The following is a 13,106-nucleotide window of genomic DNA, read 5'->3' on the forward strand; positions in this document are numbered from 1 at the left end:
ATCTGTATCCTGTTTCCAAGGTGGATGCAAGATCATTCTAAAGACACAAATTTCTTGGCTGTCTTTGTTGGTTCTTTCTGATGCCAAAATTATTCATTCACTTTCTTATTTTTTGCAAATTATGACAGGTGGCACTTTCCATAGAGTCACCCATGTTTTCTCTAGATTCCTTGTCTCTTTTTTCTAGCCTGTGGAACACTAGCCCCTGTAGGAGATGCAGGTATTTCGGCATCTAGAGATGCAGATAACCACCCAGCAGGATGTACACACCCACCTACACAGGTACGGCGGCAAATCCCTCTGTGGACCCCAGTCGGTGCTATCTGCACATCTAGCACCCGAACACGTGGCCATCTACCCGGAGCGGGCAGAGGGGACAGGGCTAATCAGGGGCTATGACTGGCTAGACCCTAGCACCCCGTCGCAGAGCCAGCAGGCGAGGGGGGCTCAGCGGCGATCGGAGCGCGCGCAGGCCACAGCGGCTCTCCCTGGCCGCGCGGACACCGCGCGCTACCAGCGCAGGCGCATGCCCACGGTACAACATCCCACCCCTCCCGCCGGCATGTGCACATGCTTTCCTGATCTCCGTCACTTCCGGCGGGAGGTTATGTTTCCGGGTTAGCGTGTCCATACCGCTACCTGGTGTCGGCGGAGTCGGTGCGGCCCCGGAAGCGGCCCCGCCGGCGGGGGCAGGAAGAGGGACCCGGCCCCACAGGAGTTGCAGCGCCCGCGAGGCCTGTAAGTGGGGAAGGGTCCCGGGTCCCAGCTGCGCCGCGCGTCCCGAGGCCGGCCGGCCCCGCTCCTCGGACTCAGGCAGGCTGCCCCGGGGATGAGCGCGGCTCTGTGCTGGGGCACGCCGCGTCCCACAGCCCGAGCCCGGGGGCTGCGGCTCGCCGCCTGCTGGGCCCTGGGAAGAGCCGGGTCGCGCCTCTTTCCCCACCCCCAGGCCACTAGACCCCGCGCCCCTCCCGGCATTGAGGGCAGCACCCAGGAGTCCGGAGCCCTAGTCTCCGTCTGCCCCACCCCTTCGAACAGCTAAAACCCGGCTGGAAACCTAGGAATCCAGAGCCCTCGCGCCCAGCACTCCTCCCCGCAAGCGTCACACCAGCCCCTTCCCGGAGCTGGACTGAGCCCAGGAGTCCTACCTCCCACCCTGCTCCCCATCCCGCTTTGACCAGTCCATCACATGGTACTTTGCTACGGGCATTTGGCACCTCGTTGAAGGCAGAAAAAGAAATTGTTTCTCCTTATCTCTCATCAGAGCTTTGTTAGCAGAGATTATTGTACATTGCCACATTTCTGACTTCATTATCTTCACGGTATGATACTCAATAAGATATTTACAAATATTTTGCATCACATTTCATTAAAATTAAACAGTGAAAATGAATGAACAAAGTATAGTTAATGATACATTAGCATGGTTTTAGTGCACATGTTCTGTTGCCAATTCACAAGTCTGTAATTGACAATGGGTCTTCACTTGTGTGAGTTAGTGAGATTCTTCTGTATAATCGTTCATTTATTTCTCTGAATAAAAGTCTTGCTAAATTCATGGGCTACAGGAAACCAGTATTCTACCTTTATGATATTTGAGAGACTTATGTGAATATATCAGTCCTGTACATCTACAAATTAGTATTGTTTATATAGAGAACTTTGTTTGCGGCCCTTTAGGGTAGGTAAAATACACTTAAAACACACCAATTTTTTTGCAAGGACTTCATTGTAATTGCACAAATAAGTATAGTAGAGGTAATGGACAAGAAGCTATAGTTGGGGTAAACAGTGTAGATCAAGTGGGCTTCTAAGAAGTGATTTGAAAGGGGAAAACAGGTGATGTGGCAAAAGGTCTGGACTCAGGCACGTTATAGCAATTGAGATACTGTTGACAGGCTTTGGCTCAGATATTGATTTTCTGGTTCCCATAAGTAAGTACAATGGACCTGATGTCCTGGGATAATACAGTAAGTTACATTCCTCTGTGTTCTGCTATTACCACCTCATATTAACATTATCACTTTCTTTGGTTTGGATCCCCAGTCTCCAAGATGCTACTCTGGTTGTATAGGGTGCTTGCAGTGTGACCCTTTAAAGTGATTCCATTCTGCCTTATTTGCTGATTCATTGCCTTGTTTTCTGACACACATGAGAAGGGTTGCCAGCCAACTGTAGTGCTCATATACTGTAGGAATTCCAGTGTGGGAGAGGGAGTGGTATATTTTGTGATTGAGACAAAGGTAAGATTTGGTGTTAGTGTTGTTAAACTCATCCCTGGTTGTCATCTAGACCAGGAATAACATAGTCTGGATGCCCCAAATGGTTCATCTTGTCATTTAGTTTTCAGACAGTTGTCAAGTAAACTGTTTTCAGTTTAGCTTACCTTTTACTTCGGTCCTGTCTGTACACAGACTGGAACCAAAATAACTAAATTGGTTGTAATTAAAACCTCCCATTATTTTAGTGCAAATCTGTGTGTTGACACTTCTTTTGGATTGAGAGTGTACTGTTTTGATGTAGTCCACAATAAAAGTCTATACACAGATTTGCTCTGAAGTAACAAAAGGTGTGAATTTGAGTCACTACTTCTCATAGTCACACACAATCTGTTGATTACCTTAGCTCAGTGGTTCTCAAACTTTTGTACTGGTGACCCCTTTCACATAGCCTCTAAGTGCGACCCCCCTCATAAATTAAAAACACTTTTTTATATATTTAACACCATTATAAATGCTGGATGCAAAGCGGGGTTTGGGGTAGAGGCTGACAGTTTGCGACCCTCTATGTAATAACCTCGTGACTCCGAGGGATCCTGACCCCCAGATTGAGAACCCCTGCCCTAGCTGTTTATTTCAGCTGTGTGGCCTGTCTGCTCTAGGTTTCACTTTCAATAGTTCGGTTCTCTTGGAATGTGTTTGTATAGGAGTATGAGTGGCCCTTACAATAAAGGTCTCATCACTAAGGTGTTTGTCAGAAGGATCTGTTTGTTATTTTCAATAAAACAAACTTTCCAAAACCAGAAATTCTGGGGTGTAAGAACAAGACAAATGCCCAAGGGCCCTTGATACCTTAAATAACTGAAACAAGTTGATTTAAAAAAAAAAATCAACACTGTGTTCAGTGCAGAAAAGCAAAAAGTCTTCACAGCCTTCCCCCAGTTCTGCTGATGCAAAGAACTCCTATTATCACCTTTTCATAATGGCAGTAAGTTTGCTGTGCTACATTTTACTAACACCAATTCTTTCAGTCTGTCTGGTCTATATAGTCCATGTATCAGAGGTGAGGCTAATCCAGCCCTTTGATATTCTGCATTTTGATATTTCCCCAGTGTCTCTGCTAGCAAGCTTTCTCAAAACAAGGAATATACTGAAAAGGCCTCAATATTTGCTAATAACTGTCTTTACTGGTGCTGCTCTGTGGTATGTTTTTGTTCACATTTTCTGCTTGGTGCAGTGTTGTCCATAAGCCCAATTTTTTCACTCCAGAATTAATCATATGAAGCACGTCCATAATCTGTTTCCATCATGTGTTTTGAGAGGAAGTCCTGTCAAAAGTTAGTTCACAATTTTTTAAAAACTGAGACATGCTTTGTGCACTGACCCTTCAGAAGCCTTGGGCTAATATCTCAGAAATCGAGGAAGAAGTAGGAAAAAAGAGATTGCTAGGGAGCTTTGAAAATTAAAAGGAGAAAGAAGAGATAGCTACAGTTAAACAGTTATGAATCTGTCTGGTTACATTTGATATAGAGCCCAAAGGGCAATTATCTAAATAGTCATTTTCTTTGTGAATATGCAAACAAGTCATAAAGGGGCGCAAGGACTTCCACTCCCGTTGTGATGGGAGAAAAAAATGGTTATGGTCTATCTTGTCCAAAGTTTATTCAGTTTAATTTTGTTTCATATAAATGGGTACAAATCTTGATTTCTAAAATACTTGCTTTGGAATGAACTCCTGTTTTATAAGTAAATACTGTGGAATATAAAAATGAAGAAAATAAATCCTGAGCAGCTGTTCAAGATCTAATTTTGGATGACAGCAGTTCTAGCTTTGGAAGTAGAAATGATCCAGGCAAACAGGATTAGAACCAGAGAGAGAAATTGGCAGGTAACTTTTTTTTTTTTTTTTTTTAAGGGAGGGGAGAAAATCAGCATTTGGAACAAAGTGTGGTGATAGAAAAATGTTGAGATTAAATTCTGGTAATCTACCTTGCCTACATACTGTGGATTTTATCTTCTCCTTACCTTTAAGTGTATGCAGTGCAGTTAGTTTTATTCATAGCTAGATTTACAGTATTTGGAACAGGAATCTACATTTATGAATATGCTTTTACTGTTCATGTAGACACAATGAACTATACCTCTAAAACACATTTTAAAGGTAATGTCCCTCTCAGTTCTCTAGGATCACATTTTTTAGTATTGAAATGTGATACTGTGGTGACAGAGACCTAGCCATAAAACTATGACTGATAGGGAGCAGTTATTTTGTGGTTGAAAACCAGTTAAACATTCCAAATGAAATTTACTTCCAGATATAAGGTATCTCGACCAAAGAAAAATTGGTAAACAGTCCTTAATGTGATCCTGCCACTATCTGGCAATTAAGTTTGTCTCCTTAGTTTTGTTAGAAAGGACCATAGGCAGATGAGAGATACAAGCCGCAATCCTACAGTCAGATCTTTAGAGGGGGCTATTGTCAGGTGAACCCAGTTGCAGGTCATTGTCAAGGAATAGTGAGGTTTGTTCAGGAAAAATGCAAATCATAGTCTACAAATTGAGTCCCTTGACAATTCTTCAAAGAACTTTGATGGAGAGCGAAACTTTTTTAGAACTAATTTTATTTTTTTCAGTGGTGTACAGGCAAAGAGAAAAATGTACTACTCTGGATTCTCCTTTTTTGTCCAGTGTATGTTAAACTGAAGTGTGTACTATGTAAATGTGTACAAGTGATGGTGTTGTAACACAAATACCTTCCCACCTCACCTCACCCCAGCCCGAGCCCAAACGTCTACACTACAATTAAACAGCCCGTTAGCCTGAGCCCTGCCAGCCTGTCAGTTGGCACAACCCAGCCGCGGGTTTTTAATTGCTTGTAGTCATACCTATAGAGTTGAAGACCAGAAAGGACTACCAGATCATCTAGTCCAGTGGTTCTCAAACTGTGGGTCAGGACCTCAAAGTGGGTCACGACCCTATTTTAATGGGGTCGCTAGGGCTGGCATTAGTCTTGGTAGGGCCCGGGGCTGAAGCCGAAGCCTGAGGGCTTCAGCCCTGGGTGGCAGTGCTCAGGCTACAGGCCCCTCGCCTGGGGCTGAAGCCCTTTGGTTTTGGCCCCCCTATCATCTGGGGCTGTGGGGTTTAGGTAGGCTCAGCCCCCTCCCACCCCACCCCCCCAAGGTTGTGTAGTATATTTTGTTGTCAGAAGGGGGTCACGGTGCAATTAAGTTTGAGAACCTTTTTTAGTCTGACCTACTGCACGACAGAGGCCACTAATCCCCACTCAGTTACTCCTAAATTAAGCCAAATAACAAGGATTAGACTAAAATATCCCAGTCTTCAGGAGACTAAACCATTATGTTCCTCAAGCAGAGAACAGGAAGGAGTGGGGTTTACCAACAGCCAAGGCCTCTGCAATGGAAGGTGGTGGAGGCGGCTGCAGATATAACACAGGCTCTATGCTTATCAATTCTATGTTTGAGTTTATTGTTCTCACAGAATGGTGGTTATTGGGGGCCCTGGGCTTGTCTCTTTCAGCACAGATCAGCATTGTAAGTGTGAAACTTATTAGTAGAATAAATCTGCATGTAAAATCTGAAATTCTGCTAACAGTTTGGAAATTAAAGAAAAAATACAAAATATTCACTAGTAGTTCAAGACTATTAAATGGGAAGAAAGTAAAGAACTAGCAACAGGTATATAAAATATTTTAATGTACAAAAATCATGATTTAAATAAAAACATTTATTTATGTTTTTAAATCATGCTCATTAGCTATCGTGGCTTAGCCTTGTGTTCTAGTTGGAGAGTAGGAGTCAGGACTCCTAGCTCCTTTTATTTTTATTTTTATTTTTTTGCCTCCCACTTACTGTTAGGCTAGTCCCATCATCTTTTTGTGCCTTGGTTTCCCTTTTGCAAAGGGATATAATAATACTTTAATGTAAGGAACACTGAGGCTTAGTTAATGTCTGCAAAGCATTTTGCATATCTGTCTAGAGGATCTCCAAATATTGTTAAAGGACAGTGTCAACTTGAAAAATAACAGCACCATCTAAAACTGTTGTGCCTACTTTCGTTACAAGTAACTCCTCAGATTACTGTAATTGAAGAATGATAAAGGAAAATAATCAGTTTACAGGAAGTGCTTTTCAATGGTCAAAGTATAGTCAGTTTCACTGTCCTGTTGATGCTGAATACGCACCCTTCCTCAAGTTCTGCAAAAGGGTGTTGATCATTAATAGAAGTTGCAATTTTTAAAAAGTGATTAAAAAACAAAATTGGAACATACTATTTACAAAGTGCTGTAATTAAAACAAAAACCTGTGTCTTTAAATGCCAAAATGAACTAATGTGCTCTAGGTTTTTGCTGTTCTTGTCAACCCTAATGAGCATGTACTTTAAGGCTATGGTAGTTTCATCATATGTGGCCAGCGCAGTATGATTAGATAACTTTGTGAATGTGGAGTATGTGCTCTTATACTTCTGTAGTAGCCAATATAAACAATTCAGTATAATCATGAATGTTCAAAATTAAGCAGTGTTTGAGCATATTTAGATTAGGCAAAAACCAGACAAGATGCCGCTTTTGTAAACTGCTTCTGTCCAAACCATTCAGTACAATATCAGAATGAAAAATGACAACACTTTGTCATCTGTTCAAATTGATATTGCACTCTTTGCAGTGACAGCTGAAAAGGCCCACAGGTGCCATATAAAGAGGTGACCATGTTGTCATATTTCATTTAGGCATCCCTCTGCAAAGCCATAATTACCTAATTAGGTTGTTAATTAGGAGATTAGCATTTCACTATATTGATAGAATGCTCTTTGCAGGCATGAGTCTAGATACAGATTTGTCTGCTCTAATTTATAATCTCTGCATTTTTTTATACATATTTATTTGCTTAAATCTTGAGGTGGGATAACTCAGTTTACCAAAGAAACAGTTTGTTTACAGTCAAATGAAGCTTTGACAAGACCAAGAAACAAATAGTGGAGGCAGGTTATGTGGATGGGCACTCCAATTTTCTCTGTCTCCAAACCCCCCTACCTCCATGACACAGTAAATAAAATATTTAAAGTATTTCAGTTGGTATAATTTGCATCCTGATTAGTATGACAGCAAAAATAGAAGAATTCCAAACAGTCAGTAAATACAGAAATCAAATATTTTATGTAAAACAGATTTACATGTTCCTAAGCTAGCAAGGATTTTTAAAGGTACACCTCAATCCCGATATAACGCTGTCCTCGGGAGCCAAAAAATCTTACCGCGTTATAGGTGAAACCGCGTTATATCGAACTTGCTTTGGTCTGCTGGAGTGCGCAGCCCCCCCCCCAGCACTGCTTTACCGTGTTATATTCGAATTCACGTTATATCGGGGTAGAGGTGTATTTTTAATAAATGTTGCACTTGCATCATATTTTTAAAAAATCTAGTTTCTCTCATGAAAGCTCACCTTTTAAAACCACTTTAAATGGTGCCTTTAATTACGGTATTTTGTTAAAATATAGGTTTCAGAGTAGCAGCCGTGTTAGTCTGTATCCGCAAAAAGAACAATTCCATTCTATGCATCCGATGAAGTGGGCTGTAGCCCACGAAAGCTTATGCTCAAATAAATTAGTTAGTCTCTAAGGTGCCACAAGTACTCCTGTTCTTTTTAAAATATAGTAACCAAAGGATTAGTGACAGCTTTTCTAACTAAATATTCAGTCTTAAATTTAGCTGAGTGTTTGAAACATTAACTTTAGTTTTCATATGTGATTCTCCTCTCCATTATCCAGCACGTACAGGATTCTGTCTAGTACTCAAGTACTATATGTATCCTGTATAGTTTTCAACTCTTTTGAATATTCATAGGGAGCTGGAATATTTGAATTTGGTACTTTTACCAGAGGTTGAAGAGTAGAAAGAGGAAAGGTTGTTCCTGTACTGGTGAGAAAGTAGGTATCCCGAGCTGATTTTTCATAAGTGGAGGGAGAATTCACTGTGAAATTATTTTGGATTACCTGAATCAATAAACTATTGAAGTGCATTCTCACCTTCCTGCATCAGACAATGTGCTATTGGGGAAATGAATTCTGCTTTACTAATCTTTTTATTTTTGTGTTGGCCTTTAAAATCACTTTTAAAAGCTGCAGTCAAATGGAGATTTTAAAGTCTAGGGATCAAGGAACGACTCAGGCCTACGATCATGTAATATTGTGTTGTTCCTTCCAGCCTGCTGCATTCTGAGATTGAAGGAATTGTTTTATATTCATGGCATACTTTCATACTTTGTAGAAGTTCTGTGATATTTCGAATTTGATTTTTTTTTCCTTTCAAATCTAATAGGGACTAATTCTTTATTACTTGATGATTGAACACAGTCAACTTAAAAATTACCCTTCTGTCTGAAAATTGCCTACAATTATTGAAACATAAAACAAATCAGAGCAAAGAGAACATTTTTTTTCTCTGTTCAATTTTACTTTTACAACAAAAGAGAAACATTTTTTTAAAAAAAGGAAAATCACAAATTGGCAGAAGGACTGTGGCTGGGGTTGAATCTGAAACTACTTTTAACTTAACTTGAAACATGGACAATTACAACATATTTTATTAAAACCACGAGAAATTTATTTGATAAGTGACACTTTAAAGGGCTGGCTGTGTCTTCATAAATATTCTGGTTTTGTATGGACAATTTAGGAAGTTTAACTGCAGCATAACCATATTTGTTAAACTATTGAACTAAAATTGAGTTGTCCCATCCACTCAGAACTCAAAATATTTCCTGGTCCGCAACTGTATACTCATTGTCAGTCCTATTGAGCTATGTACTCTGTCTAAGGCTTTTGTCTGAATAAAAATGGTATGGTTATTTTTTAACCATAGCGTATGACAATTTCTAATAATAATCCTTAGTCATTTAGGGCATGGGGACTGCATGATAACTATACAGTTATCTCAATAGTCCAACTGTGAATTTGCAAATCTATTCTGGCTACTATGAAATCGTCATCTGAGCTACTGCTCTCAGAACTCACCAAAAGTATGTTCACAACAAACCTGGCTACCCTGACGTCAGACCATTGACCTGATGCTTTGTCTAATCCCAGATATACATTCCATTTAATTTTAAAAGTAATTTATCTTACATAGGTCACTGGAGAGTAAGTTTTCCTATGGGAGCAGGGAGATATTGAGAAAACCAGGGGTTAGGTGGGGAGGGTGACCATAATGTCAGCCGACTATTTGTGCAGTCATATGGATGGGGAGTTCTCATGGCATTCACCCTCAGAACAGAAGGGTTCGTAGCCACACAGAGCTCAGAGGAAGGGAAAGGAAAACTCATTTTACCATAATTCAGTGTTGCCAGCTGCCATGATATTTGATATTTTTTCTCAAAGCCCCCAGCTGCTAGTCACGTGTTTATATGGGAATTTCAGTTTGCAGAGAGAAGCTCGAAATATGCCCTAACTGCATTCACAGGGGTAGAGGATTCTGACCAGATGGCTGGGAATGTAACGTGGGGTCAGTGGCGAGAGAATAGCCCAGAGCGCATGTGTGGTAAGATGGTGGCTGCCACATGACCCCACCCCCTTCCCCAGTCCTCTGTTTCTCCTTTGGCTGGGGCAGGAGGATGAGTCCAGAATGCTCCCCAACATCCTACCCCCACTGGTTTAAATTTACCCAGGCTTTTCAAAATCCCCTTGTTCTGGTTAGTTGCTCCACCCTCCATCCCTTTAGTTGTAGCATAGGACCTGTGGTTTTTTTTATGATGCTGTGGATCTGACTGATGTCTCTTTTGGGATCAGGAAGGAATTTTTCCTGTTGGGCCAAATTGGTAAGAGGTCTGGTGGTTTGCTTTTTGTTTTGCTTTGTTTGCCTTCCTCACAGCATTATAGAGTTTCAGTTGGGTTGAATGCAATAGGATTTAAACGTTTTGAGTAAGGAAGGTTAAACTGTTAACTCATTGCAACTTGTGGCCAGTATCCAATGCAGGTAAAGGCTCAAAGGGCCAGCTCCCAGTGGTAAATGAGACCTGGGCTTTTGGCTGGTGGAACTTGCAGTTATATGAGGGGGGAGACCTGAAGTTTTTGTGGACTGAGGTGCCCACCACCTTGGTGGCCTCTACGACACCATGCCCCTGCAGTAGGGAGAAAAGAGAGAGGTTTCGCTGTTGAGCTGCGTTGCTGGGTAGGCGGTGGAGGGTCTACCTTGAGTTATGGTGTGAATGGAGCCCAATAACCTGCACTGCAACCAGTTCCCGGTATGTAAAAATAGCAGGTGGGCATGTTGCACAACTACCAAGTGTAAAATTAATAAAGTTGTGTCTTAAATTCATCCCATATGTCTTTTATTCGTTCACCTGCATGTCTTGGTCAAACTTGAGTCTTAAAGGCTCAATATCAGAATACAAATAAAAATAATTCAGAAATATATATATTGTGTACATTTGAAGCAAATCTCCTGCTTTAGGGGGATCTGACTTATATTTGAAGATGGGGTTGACAGTACTGATAGCTTGAGAGTGCTTTTTTTGGTCTCAGAAATCTCTATACCCTGGACTTAAGAAACTCCTTGAGATGTGAGCCTTACGTCTCTGTACAACTTAGCTTTGGAGTCTGAGGTCTGTTTGACCCATAATACATTTATAGAATGCATAGAATATTAGGGTTGGAAGGGACCTCGGGAGGTCATCTAGTCCAACCCCCTGCTCAAAGCAGGACCAATCCCCAGACAGATTTTTCCCCCCAGACCTGTAAATGGCCCCCTGCCCTGGGTTTAACAGGCTAATGCTCAAACCACTGAGCTAGCCCTCCCCAATAATTTAGTATCTCATAAACAGTTATCTAAATAAATACATAATTCTGTTACAAATATACTTTATTTAGAAACCGACATTTCGTTAACATTTTTAGAATAAAAGAGAAAAATTTCAAATCTGGATATATTTTGTAATTAGCTATTCTCTTGCCCAGGGATATGACACTAGTTTATCTTGGGGCCTGATAAAACTGCATTAGTTGAGGATCTCTCAGTGTTTTCATTATAAACTACTGTAAATGGGTATTTGTAGTTATGTATCTTTAAATTTCTCAGAGCTTTAACAAGACATGCAAACTTTCCATCCTTTTGCTGTTTTAAAAAAGAATTGTGTAATTAAGTAGGTGGTATCAAATTCAGGTAATAGTCCTGATCGAGCAGAGGAGCTTTAGCTTAGAGGTGGGGAATCGGGCAAGTGCACACACGTATTTTATAAAAACATCTGCTGTTCAGTGTTGTGCTTATCAGAATATTTTATGATGGATATAAATCTTAGTTTATCATGTGTAAACTTCAAATCACATCAGTTTGGATTTTGTATTGGAATTTGCTACGGCAGTGGCAAAATTTTAAATTTATTTTTTTTCCCCACCAAAAGAGAGATCTTTGACAGAACAGATTTTGGTTTGTGGTGGACTGTAGCATAAATAGTAAACATTTTTCAGGATTTCCTGATTTGTTTTTCCTCTTCTGCTTTCCAGCCTTTCAAGCTTTATATCGATATTGCACTGTCCTTTTATTTTTTTTATATATCCTTGTTGTAGTATTATGGTACAGACTAGCTCTCTGTTGATAGTTATTATTCTGCCTTCCTTAAAATGGGAACAGAAAGTGCTTTGATGGAGAGATTGAAAAGTTATCTAGTTTTGCTGTAGCCTCTAGAGGTGTCTGCAGTGTTATTCCATAACTATTTTCTATTCATATCTGTAAATCAATAGCCCTACACTTTCTCCCTAACAGTATTTTAGGTGCAATATTTTATGGTTGTGGAGACATCATATGTTACAATGCTATGCTAAATTGGCTCATTAATACTTTTATATTGATATTAATAAGTCCAACCTTAGTGCAAACACAAAAACTGGCTCCTTAGTATTTAATTTTAGGGTAAGCTAACTGTTTATGATAGTAGAAGTAATATTTTCTAATAAGAATTGTTACCTACTTTTTGTTTGACAATGTCCTGTAAAAAAGAATGCTTTTGATTTCAACTGTACTTTTCTTAGGATAATTAGTGTTGATTTATGTCTTGAGCATACATGATGTGTATAAACATAAATCATTATTCTGCAACTAGCGTTATCATTAGTTCTCTATGTGCTTCACTCTGCAAAGATCTTTTGACATTAATGGTACACTTATCCCATTGGTTTCTGTGGAACTTTGTATTACAAAAGTATTATTTTTCCATGTTTCATAATATTTCAAAGTAATTTAGTGCTCTTGCATTCTTAGGAGTAAAAGCAGGTGCTTACAGGCAGTGCAAGCAGTGACCTCTACAGTTGAGGATACCTAAATGTTTCCATTATAAAAGGTCATTTTTAGTTGCTTACGGCTTTCTCAGAGTTTTACCACTTTGGCTGAAATTTGGTATTTGAGAAGTCCAAGAGCAAATTTTTCTGAATGTCACACCATTGCCCATTTTCGAGCATGGAAAATGCAAAAAATTAAGTTTTTCACTAAGAAAATTATTTTGGTTTCCTCTGAATAGCTCGAAACTTCTGGAGTCAGCAGTGGAACATTGGAATGTTGTGGGATTGTATTCCTGACATTGTAGATGGCCACTGAAAACTAGATTTGATCTGGCTGAGTTATAAGGATTTGAAAGTTGCATGCACTGGATTATGTTAAACTCTTATTAGCTTTATCTCCCAAACTTCAATTGATAGTGTGCATATGTAAAATGAGTGGAATACATGTCTCAGGATTTCATTGTATGTGAACGTGGGTGTGTAACAATGGAATAGAATTTCAGGTTTCAAAGACAGGATTGTGGAATATGATCTGTGAAGGTGTGCATGAATGGAGGTAGGACTTTCAAGGAGTACCATATGGGAAGACGTATGACCCCTTCAGTG

The 13,106-nt window shown here is 40.2% G+C and overlaps 1 protein-coding gene across 1 annotated transcript in view; it reads left to right on the top strand.

Moving 5' to 3' along the window:
- The first annotated feature begins 683 nt into the window (after positions 1-683).
- The window catches only part of MAPKAP1 (MAPK associated protein 1), a 161,329-nt gene continuing 148,906 nt past the window's right edge, over positions 684-13,106 (top strand). Inside the window, exon 1 of the mRNA XM_065418804.1 lies at positions 684-738. The gene's annotated coding sequence lies outside the window, so the exon portion shown is untranslated. The remainder of the gene's footprint in view (positions 739-13,106) is intronic.

The sequence above is a fragment of the Emys orbicularis genome, chromosome 18 (assembly GCF_028017835.1).
Source record: "Emys orbicularis isolate rEmyOrb1 chromosome 18, rEmyOrb1.hap1, whole genome shotgun sequence".
NCBI classification, from domain to species: domain Eukaryota; kingdom Metazoa; phylum Chordata; order Testudines; family Emydidae; genus Emys; species Emys orbicularis.